Raw genomic sequence first — 12,367 nt, 5'->3', positions numbered from 1 at the left:
ACTGCACCCAGTGGGAATGGGTCTTGCGTGCGTCCAGCCCACTTGAGCTCAAAGGCTTTACCTCCCCCACGTTGGCCATGTCTGATCGGACTCTTAGTGGCGCTTGAATGCCTATAACTAAATACCCAGGCATCAATTAGTGCAAGTTACCTTTGGTGGAATTTTGTTCCACCTTCCATGTAACCTAACTTGTTTGATTTTTTAGAACTTTTATTTTGGGTATTTTAGTTTCATGTTTGTTTCTACATGAAACTAAAATATCACTTTCAATCCAACATCAACCACGATTGTGAAAGACAATAAATCCAACGGGCAGAAAAATAAGCTTGGGAGTTTAGTCCCACTTGTTTAAGTGGAAGTAAAATCCTGAAACAAAAGTTCCATTTAAGCCCAAAAGTTCTCGGCACCAAAATGCCATGTTTGATGCTTGGTGGTATTATTTCCGTACAAATTGAAACTTTTGTTCCTTTCCACCTTTCCAAATAGGGTGTTATGTGTTTGATTTCCAAATAGGGCCTTACGTGTTTGATAGCCTTTGATCTAAGATCCATTTTATGTGTGACCTACATTGTAAACAAAAAAACAGATTTTACCACTATTGTAAAAAAAGATGATATGGGATCCTCATCCTTCATCTCTGATATTTATTATTTGGTCGACTTTATTTATTAGTGTTAACTTGCGTGGTATGTCTCCCATACTATGATAGAGCTACGTCACCATTGTGAGTTTGTACAAACACTGAATGGTTAAATATCTTGCCATGTAGATAACCAGTAGTCAACCCTCGCCTGGAAAGTTAACTTGAATTCTCAAAGTTATTCCTCTCAGTCCAGCTAAGATAATCGAAGCCCTTGGATGTGGTTACGAGGTTTACATGACGTCGAATATCAAGTCGATTACACACACACACACGTCGAATATATATATATATATATATAAACTATTTTGATATAAAGATTTTTCTATTATCAAAATGTTGATTGCTATGAGAGTCAATCATTTTGCTTATTATAAAAGCTCTATTAAAGACCAAAAAATGATCAACTTAATATATATTTTGCTTGAACTTATCCTTAAGATCATATTGGTAAGGTTAGACTTTAAAAAAAAAAAAACACCTTTAAATATCATATTTAGATGGTATGGTTTTTGTCCCTGACTAATTGGTCTCGTTTCTCATATTGGTAAGGTTAGACTTAAAAAAAAAAAAACACCTTTAAATATCATATTTAGATGGTATGGTTTTTGTCCCTGTCTAATTGGTCTCTTTTCTGACAATCCATATATAATATATATATATATAAGATGTCATCTATGCACACTGCTATTTTATTGACACATCTAAGATTTATTGACATCTAAACGTGCAAAACTTGTCTCACTTATTAGTAAGTATCCCTTGGTCTTGTTCATCTGGTTTCACACATAAGTACGAGGTGATCAGTTCTTGTGAGTGAATGACCATAGCATGAAAGCATAACTTTACATAGATATGCAACATGCTCAAAAAGAATTATTAGTAAGTATCACTAGGTTTTTCTAGATTTGAGCCATCGAAATCCATATTCATTATTTGTATTAGTTTCCAATTACAAACTTCCAATGTTAACTTACTAGGTATTTAGAGCCAGTTTTATATATAAATCCAAGTTACAAACCCTTCTTGTGCACAAGGATCACAGCATCATGGTCACTTTCTAAAATACCCTTAATATATTTTCAAAATTCCTAAGGTAACCTTCTTTTTTCAAGCTATCCTTGAATTTTCTAAATACCCTTGATTGTCTCTAAATGTCTTTTATTTTTATTAAAATACCCTCATTTTTTTTCCAAAAAATTCATAGAATGCTGCTGTTCTCTCTCAATAGGCCCCATGGCCAACGTGACAGGCTGGCCTGGCCGGTCAGGCCTACCCAAGCTTCCGCACCGGGCCATTGCCAGCCCTGCTTGGCTAGGTCCAGCCCATGCTTGGCTCAGCTAGCTATGGCCTTGTTAGACCTGCACAGCCAGGCCAGTCTTTGGGAGGCATCCCGCCCCTGGCATGGTCAAACCTCATGTCATCAACCCTATTTTAGAGAAATTTGACCCTATTAGTGTAATTAAAACTATGTTTAATCAAATAATGACTAACAAGTAGCTAATTACTCTTAATAAAGAGACTATAATACACTTTGGGTCTCTTCCCTCTATAATTACCTCTTATTTCTCTCATTTAACTTCAATTCCTTGAGGTTTACAAATAGGTGGGGGGTGGGATTTTTAGGCTGCATTGTCTCCAATTGCTGGTCATGAATCGAATTCCACTGTTCAAAATGAAATTCTAGGCCTGGTCCGCAAATTATTCCAACTTTAAATGAATTTCTTGGATTTCAAGTAAGATAGGGATGATGCATATTATTATTTAGATCATGATAGATATTATTTTTTCCCCCATTCAAAAAAAATCGAAATGATTGAAGTATTTTAATTTGGAATCGTGCTAGGTATAATTCATGTTACGGTTTTTGGTTTGCCTTACACTCACTCGCCAATGACCTGGTCAATCCCAAATAGCTTGATCTTGATTTCAACTGATCCACAGGCCCTTTCCTTCATAGTTTGAGAACTATATGTAGTTCCTCAATTGCGTCAACCTTTTTAATATCAAATAATTATTGATGTCCTAAAAAAAAGAAGTTATTTTCCTTTTTTTTTCAAAGCATTTTTATTCTTTTACAAAAGTACTTTGCTTTTTATTTGCCAGAAGCATCCCAGTTAGTAATGATTTAGAGTCGGTTGATATATTTAATGTTATTAGGTAGTTAATACAATTTATGTATATCTACGTATGCATTGGGTTGTACCTGTTATGTGTGCATTGAACCCTATACAAGAAGAGAAATATTTTCCATGAGGGTTTATGAAGTAACTCTAATGGTGTGGGTTATGAAGAGGAAAAAAAAGAAATCATAAAGGGGACTCTCCCCTTTACACATTAGGTTGTGGGAGTTTTTTTCTTGGGGAAAAAAGTGAGAGAAAGAAAAAGAGAAAGAGGCATATTGTCCTGCCATTTACAGTGAAGGCTCCAGGTTTGATTTAAAGCTATTTCTTGAGGTTTTTTTTTTCTTTTAAGAGAGAGAAATGTACTATCTTATTCTCTTTGAGTGCCCTCTTTCTTCTTCCCACTAGGGCATTGCCCAATTTGGGTTCTGAGGGATTTATTGTATTGCTTGTTTGTCTCCTTTGCTCATCGATGTGGGCATATCACTGAACCACATATATCTTGTGCTGGTGTATTGCTCTTCTTCCCTACGGTTTATTTTTCTTCTTATTTGATAATTTTTTGTGAAAGATTATTTCGATTAGGCAGTATTATTTGCTTTAACAATCTAATATGCAAGAGCAGTTAGACTTATTGAACCACTATCTTATCATTTATCAGCAATGAAGTTTTATATTCAAAAGTTTGATGGCATTGTTAGTTTCAGTTTATGACAAGTACTATGCTCACTATTTTGACTCAATAAAGGTTAAAGAAGACATTATTTAGAAAAGTGAAAAATCTCTTACTATGATTGAAGATGATTGGAATGAATTAGATGATAAAGCTCTTACTACCATTCAGCTTTGTTTGACTAATGATGTTTTTCAAGAGATTATGATAGAAGGAGCATTTAGGAAAAATTAGCAAAGTTATATTTGACAAAGTCCCTCACAAAATGGTTAGCCCTAAAGTAGTGTTTATATATCTTCGCATGTCAGAAGGTACGCCCATCAAAACTCACATCCATAAATTTATTTCTATTATTATGGAGTTGAAAATATAGATGTGAAAACTGAAGATGAAGATCAAGTCCTTTTGCTATCGTGTTCTCTATTGCCATCCTATAAAAATTTTAGGGAAACCATAATTTATGGTTAAAGTTTATTATCATTGATGAAGTTAAAACAATTTATATGAGTAAAGAAAAAATTGACAGAGTTGATAGTCACAGATGGCAATGAATGAACTGTTGGTTTCGTTGCTAGAGGGAGACCAAAAGAGTGATGTGTGAAGGACAAGAAGGTCAAATCCAAATCCAAATCGAAGTCGAGAGGTAAAATTTTGTTTTTAAATTATTGTCACAAAAAGAGACATAAAATTTTCAATTGTTATAAGTTGAAAAATAAGCAACAAAAGAGAGAAAAGAAAGACCAGAAAAAGATACAGACCCAAGGAGAGGCTAGTATTGCAAAGGATGCTATGTAATTGTTGAACATGTAAAAGAAAAGATCCCAAGATGAATGGATTCTTGACTTGGATGTTTTTTTTTATGTGTGCCTTAATATGTATGGTTTTCTACTTATGAACCAAATGAAGGTGGTTCAGTTTTGATGGGTAATAATGCATCTTGTAAGACTGTTGGCAAATGTATTGTCAAAATTAAGATGCATGATGAAATTGTTACAACATTGGCCAATGTAAGGCATGTCCCTAATTTAAAGAAGAATCTTATTGCATTGAGTACTCTTGGATGAAATGATTGCATGTACTCATTTGAAAGTAGACTTACGAAAGTTATCAAAGGTGTCTCATTAATGAAAAATAAGAAAATTTAAAGTTTATATGTTTTGAAAGGTTCCATAATGAGAGGTTTAGTGTTATCATAGTCACAAATAACGTCTTGAAGTTTTAAATAGCGAGGTTTTTTTTTTGGTATAATGCGGCGGGCTTGAAAAATACATAAAAAGGGAAAAAAGGTATTTTTTTAAATAAAAAAAATAAAATTGAGGAAAATAAAATAAGTGAGAAAATAATAACATAAACATCAAAAGACAAGTAGATTAGCAACAAATAAAAATAGAAAATAAAAAAAACTGTTTGCATTAAAAAAATAAAAAAGTGAAAAAAACATGTTAAAAACATGTTTTCAATGTTTAAAAAAATGCGTTTTTTTAGTTTTAAATGGCATTTCATTTTGTCGTGTTTTTTTTTAAATAACGCTTTTTTTGTGACTATGGTTGCTATATCTTTCATATCAGAGTCAAACAACTGAAATTATGACACATAAGGCTTGGTCATATGAGTGAGAAAGGGCTGTGTATTTTGAGCAAAAGGAGTTTTTTTGATGGTTAGAGCATGAGAAAAATGAACTTTTGTGAAAATTATGTATTTGGTAAGCATAAAAGAGTCAGTTTTGCATTTTGGATTGCATTCACTCATATTTGTGAACTCTTGCACAAGTAAATTAGAAAGGTCGTGCTCATTACATGCTCCTTTTATTGATGATTATTCTAGAAAAGTTTTGGTTTACTTTTTGTTGTATAAAAGTATGGTATTTGTGAGATTTGAAAGATGAAAAAAAAACTCATTTGGAAATAGACATGGAAACAAATTAAAAGATTTTAAATTGATAATGAGCTTGAATTTTGTAATAACGAGTTCACTAAATATTACAGAGTTGAAGACATTGATAGGAAGCACATTGTTGCTAAAACTCCCCAATAAAATAGGGTTGCAAAGCATACATATATAACTTTGTTAGAAAATACATATTATATATTATCTAATGCAGGGCTTGGAAAAGAGTTTTGTGCAGCACTAATTAGTATGGCCTGCTATGTGGTAAATTGGTCTCCAAATGCTTCAATTGAATGCAAGACATCCAAAGTGGTATGGTTTGGTTTTCTTGTATATTTTTCTAATTTAAGAAGATTTGGTTGTCCTACATATGCTCAGATTGATCAAGGTAAACTTAAGCCTAAGGCTAGAAAATGTTTCTTTGTTTGTTAAGCATCTAGAGTAAAGAGATATAGACTTTGGTATGATGCTTGTAAGTCTCCATAACTTATTATCAATAAAGATATAATTTGGATGAATCACCTTTATTACATCAACAAAGTAAATCTTCTGTTGAGTGTGTAAAAGAGAAAGGACAAAATATGACAAGTATAGAAAAATATAAATTTTGAAGTTGACTCTCAACCCCATGATCAATCATCAAGTTCTTCATGAGCACCTTTAGTGCAGCTTCCATCCATGATGAAGTTAGATGAAGTCATTCAACATCATGAGCGAACAAAGGTATAGATACACCGATAGGTGTTTATGCTTTGTCAGTTGGAGAGTCAATTGTCAATGAGAAGCCCTCATCATATTTAGAGGTAAAGAATTGCACAAATTCTCTTAAGTGGTTGGTTGCGATTAGGGCTGCACAACAAGTTGAGCCAACTCAAGCTCGACTCAAACTCGTTCGAGTAAACCCAATGATCTCTGATTGCTTCTAATAATTCCAGCACATCTCCTGTAACAAGAGCAAGTTCCTAAAAGATCAAACAAGAAAAAAAACGGATTGCAAGATTTTTTTTTTCTTCCTCTCATGGATGCATAATTTGAATTGGTATAAATCTTTTGTCACCTAACCTTTTTTGGCACAATTGATAACATAATCAATGCAAGCTTGATCCATGTCAGCATCATCGAAAGAAACAACATCAGGGGGCATCACAACTCTCTTAATCAAATTCCCAGATAAGATAAAATTAAGAACCATTTGATCTAGCTGATAACATTGGATCAGCTCCAACACCGATTGCCTAAATTCACCAATCAATTAGACTAACTCATTAAATGATAAGTACAATCACAGATGAAACCCATTTTTTAAAAAATATATAAAATTGAGCCAGTTCCATCTCCATAATCAATCAATAGCTCCACGCAACCAGCCCCATAATCAATTATCCCGATTGCATATGCTAGGATGTTGATGAAGTAGACACCTAAAATTTAGAAGAAACCGAAAAAAAACTTCAGAAAAAAATATGGTTAACACACACAACATCCAGACAAGACAACCGATGTTCAAGTTCTTTGATGCATTTTTGTCCTTGCCAACAGACCACCAGAATTGACAACATATCTAAAATTAAAAAAATGAATATGAAATTTTAAAAGAACGATAGTCAACCAAGCATGAACTCCCACCAACAATATAAATCGCAAAATCAAATACGTAAACAATCAATAAACTGATCCATTTCGTCAGTGAAAGTCTAATTCATAGATCGGGCCTATAAAGGCCTTAGCTGAATCGCTTTTAGCAAACGTCACTGTGATCCAGAACTACACAAATTTCAGCTGGTAATTTGAACCAATAGTATCGCCTATTTCTAGTGGTAAGTTCTCTTGCCTGGAAGCACAAAAAAAACAAAGATCCACATTCAGCATCGAACGGCGCAAGCATCTGAACAATATTGGGATTTTCCCATCTGGATAGTCCTGCGTCGATACGGGTCCATATCCGTTTCAAACCCTTAAGTATAAATACTCGTGTCTTGTGATGGTGTGAGACACATTCAGTTTTTACCGTCTGGGTAATCGGTCCACTTAGCCATACGTGAATTGCCTGTCCCCATCACTGGGCTGCTATGGCTGAGGAGAGAAACCCATTGCCGCTGCCGCTGCCGCCGCCGCCGCCTCCGTAGGAGAACGACTCTATGGGGACTGTAGCCGTTCTACCAACAGCCGCCGACATTTAGTCGGCGGTCGCCTCTACAGGTTCTTCTTCCGCCCTATGAAACACATGAATCTATGAATATTATTTCGATTTCTGCATTTTCGTTTGTGCGCTATCTAAATTCCTAGCAAAGTTCCAACAATGGGTTATGGACCCACACCACGATTCCGCTGCGCGGTTTTCCCTTTGCATTCTGTTTTCACGCAAAGAGAATAGGGCAGAAATGTGAAAAGAAGGAGACGGCCTCCATCACGTGGGTGATGGAAGCCGTTGGCTTCCATTGCAGCCGCAGGGACACGAACAGGGATAGGGACAGTCGGTTTTGGGCAGGCGTTTGTCGTCGGAAAGCGACGAACGACCTCCAACCTATCCTGGTTCGACCCCCTCCCCGACGGCTCTCTTGCATCTGTGGCAGCCACGAAAGAGGGAAAAGGGGAAACCAGAGGAGGGATGAGCATTCAGGCGTCGACCGCTCAGACCTTGCGACGTCCGGCCGCCATCCACAGGCGGCGGGAGTCTGGAGTGAGGTCGCTCGAAGCCTTGCGTCGTCTGGCCGCCAACCACAGGCAGCGGGAGGCTGAGATGAAGATCGTCTAACGCCTCCTCTTGTTTCTGTTTAAAGCATCAAAAGTAAGGGCGTTTCTCACCCACCAGCCACAAGAAGTGGCCGGCAGTGTGGCCGGGTGCCGGACGGCACCAGCGACCGCCGAAAACGTTCCACGGCCGGTGGGAGAGCCGGCTGAAGCGCCCCCGCCATCCCACGTTCTCTGTCGTTGGGCGACGACGGCGGGAGGCATTTCTGTTTCCCTGAAACCGCCCGTGCGCGTGGTGATCGGCGGGTCCAGATCGGGTCCTTTCGGATCCGATGCAGGCCCGTAGTAAAAAGCGTTTCAAAAAAAAAAAATCGTTTTCGTTGCCGCCCGCCCGCGCCATTCCGCTGGTTTTTTCCTTTGATTTTTGGATTGGGTCGGGTCTTTTCGGACCCGAACCATATCCATACGGTCTGTTTTCAAAACAGAACCGATTCGGCCCATTTCTGAACCGATTTGGACCTTTTTGGGACCGGTTTTGACTTTTGAGACCGATTCGACTCTTTTGTAGACCGGTTCTGTTGATTTTCAAACCGGTTTATTCAGTTTCAGAACCGATTTTGGCTTTTTCAAACTGATTCAGAGTTGTTTGAGACCGGTTCTTTCCCTTTTCGGACCGGTTCATATAATTTTCCACCGGTTCAGTCCATTTAGGACTGATACGAGACCGGTTCTAAGCTAGAGGAAGCTGGTAAATGTAGTTGTATGCCCATTTAAGGTGTTTAATGAATTGATTCGATAATTTTAGATCGATACGAGACCGATTCATTATGTTTTATGGAGCTTTAATGAACGATTTAGATAGCATTAAGTTGATTATGCAGAAATGATCCGTGTGTTTCATTTTTAAATGTGTTATTATGACATATTATATTCTTGTATCATATTTTATTTAGGATTATGCTAAAGTTAATTTTGTCGCATGATCATAAAGTTTGTACGATAACGCTAATGTAAAGAGCCTACGATTAGTTAAATCATGTCATGCCTCACCAAAGTGACTATGCATTATTTAAAGGCACATTAGTGTTTCATGTTGTACTTACTCTCATTTGAAATAACATAATTACCCAAAGGTAGTGTGTTATGTTCAAGAGAATAAGTAGAGTAAAATAGGAAAATAGATTCTTACATAGTTTTGTCATTTTACACGCAAAGGTGTTATGCTTAACTATAGTTTGAATTTACATTTCTTAGTTTTACTAGATAAAGTTAAGACGGAATACATGTGCGTATTAGGCATATTACCAAAGTAGTATCTTAATGACCCCTGGTATTTGTCTTGGAAATAATAGACATAAAGAGCCTTTTATTTAGTTTATTGTTCTATATGGTTTGTCGCATATAATGCATGTCAACCTATTGATGTCTTTTGTCGTCTGTAGTGTCTGGTTCTATTTATTTTAATGGCTCAAATTCTATCCATTTACTTGATGATTCGAATTATGCTGAATGGAAATAAAATGTTGTGTTTACATTGAGGTATATGGATTTGGATATGGCTTTGAGGCGACCTGAGCCACCACCTCTTACACAACAAAGTATACATAATGAAACAGTGTACTTTGACAAGTGGGAGCGTTCTAACCGACTAAGCTTGTTGCTTTTGCAATCAAAGGTCGCTAAGAACATACGTGGTGCTATCCCACCTTGTAGGATAGTGAGAGAGTTCTTGGATGCAATTGAGGCTCAGTTTGTCAGCTCTCATAAAGCCAGAGCCAGTACCCTAATGTCAAAGTTAATATCTATGAAATATCAAGGAGGGGGTAACATTCGTCAGCATATGTTAGAAATGAGGAACATTGCTTCTCAATTGAATGACATGAAGTTGACTATTTCTGAGTCTTTCTTGGTATTCTTTACTTTGACCTCTTTACCAGCTGAATATACTCCTTTTAAGATCAGTTACAACACACATAATACTGAATGGACATTCAATGAATTGATGTTTAAGTGTGTTGAAGAAGAGGAAAGAATGAAAGGTGAGAAGTTGCAAAGTGCACATATGGTTTCTCACTCTAGAGTTGGTAAAGTTGGCATAAAGAAAAGTGCCAAGAAGAAGTCAACAAATTCAACTGCTTCTCAAACTGTGCAGACTAACTTAGCTCATATAAAGTGTTTCTTTTGCAAGAAAAAAAGGCATAAGAAGTTAGACTGCATCAAGTACAAGAATTGGTTAGAGAAGAAAGGTAACATGTCATTTGTTTCACTTGAAAGTAATATGTTACATGTTCCTATTAATAGTTGGTGGATTGACTCTGATGCTACTGTGCATATTGCCAATTCATTACAGGACTTTCTGAGCAAAAGGGAACCAACGCTACATGAGATGAGCATTTTCTCAAGAAACAAAATGCGCTCACATGTGAAGGCTGTAGGAGAATGCCAGATTAGGCTTGATACTGGCTTTGTTTTGGATCTTCATGATGTTTTCTTTGTTCCATCATATAGTAGAAACTTGATTTCTGTATCAAGACTAGACAAATTTGATTTATGTTTAAAGTTTGAGAATTCAAAGATGTTCATTTATAAAGATCTTGTTGAAATTGGTTCTGCTATTTTGTGTGATGGTTTATACAAGTTGAATGTGAAGATCCAATCTCCTGAATCGTTGGTTTCTAGTCATAATATAATTGACAATAAGCGTAGTACCATAAATGATGATTCATACACGCTATGGCACCGCCGTTTGGGTTATATCTCTGAAAAGAGAATAAGGAGACTCATAAATGAAGGGATCTTACGATCTCTTGATTTTACAGATAACGACATATGTGTAGATTGCATAAAGGCAAAGCAAACTAACATATATAAAGAAGGTGCCGAGCGATGTATTGAAAGATTAGGAATTGTTCACACAGATCTTTGTGGACCTTTCCCTCCTTGTTACACAGGCGAAAAGTATTTTGTCACCTTTATAGATGACTATTCTCGGTATTTGTATCTCTACTTAATCTTTGAAAAATCCGATGTGTGTCAAGTTTTCAAGGAATATAAGAAAGAAGTAGAGAAACAAACCGGTGAGGTTATCAAGATAGTCAGATCAGATAGAGGTGGTGAATATTATGGTAGGTTCACTGAGATGGGACAAAGGGAGAGACCTGGTGGGAACCTAGACCGGGCTAGCGATTTCTACGCCCGAGAATAGATCCCAAGTCCAGGATCAACTCGTGGGAGCCAAAAGTCCAAACTTAAGCAAACTATATTTACAAAACTTTTCCCGCCAGACAGCAACCCCGACTTAATAGTACCCTGGGTATAAGATACAAGTATGTTTTCCCTGACCCAAGGCTTCAATCCTATTACAAAACTGAGGGGATTAAGGCTTGTACAAACGCGAGCGGTACTGATTTAACTCTCACAACTCACTCATCATGTATTCAGAAACCATTCATACAATCCCTAAGAACGGCCAAACCATGCCCTTTCCCTTTGGTGGTCTAGCTACTCGCAGCCGTGTCCTTGGCAAGGTGCCTTGGAGGGACCACTGATAGTAGCAAATGGCTAGAGCCTGGTTTAGAAAGCAAATGCACCCAATAACCCCGTTCTATAGGATGTTTAGAAGTTACCTAGCCAATGAAAGATCGGCTTAAACAGCAATAGGATCCGAAAGAAAACCAGTGGCTCAGCCACTCTCGGATGTCACAGCAAGGAGGTGGAGTGGAGGCTAGACCCGCCTGGTCTAGGACGCCTGGTCTTCTAGTAAGATCTGGCCGAGAGTGATTGTGGATCTCGGCAATAGGAGTGGATGGAGTGTGGCTGTTGCAGGCCTCGGTCGGCCGAGAGAGGCAGCAAAGTGATGGAGGAGCGCCCGGATGGAGGTAGGGGCTCGGCCCACCTGGCCGAGGTCACCTTGGCGCCTAGGAAGATGTTCGGGAGATGATTGCAGCGAGGGAGGCTGCAAGATGACTTACTTGCTGTAGTAGAGATGCTTATTTGATCACGTGCAATCCTTGGAGGTGAACCTAGCTAATGGACTCCAAGGGGTCAAACCGAGCCCGGAACAAGGAGTGAGCTGGGAGTGGGATTAGGTAGGCTCGATTTGGGTTAGGTTGTATAGAGCCGGGAGATGGAGATTAATTGCTAAGGGTTTGGTTATGGCTTAGAGATAGACTAAGGGTCAGGCGTATGATGGTGGAGGGTTAATCCTATGAGAGATGGGTAATAATGAGTAGGAATCGTTCTAAGGAAGGTTAAGCCAAGAGTCATGCGAGTGAAGGGGTTCCTAATGATGAAGGGGGGTTACTAATGACGAGGTAGAGGGTGATTAAGTGAGGTTAATTCTGGAGTTACAGG

This window comes from Nymphaea colorata, chromosome 2 (genome assembly GCF_008831285.2).
Source record: "Nymphaea colorata isolate Beijing-Zhang1983 chromosome 2, ASM883128v2, whole genome shotgun sequence".
Classification (NCBI taxonomy): Eukaryota; Viridiplantae; Streptophyta; class Magnoliopsida; order Nymphaeales; family Nymphaeaceae; genus Nymphaea; species Nymphaea colorata.
The sequence above is the reverse complement of the archived record's forward strand: the minus strand, read 5'-3'. Positions refer to the sequence as shown.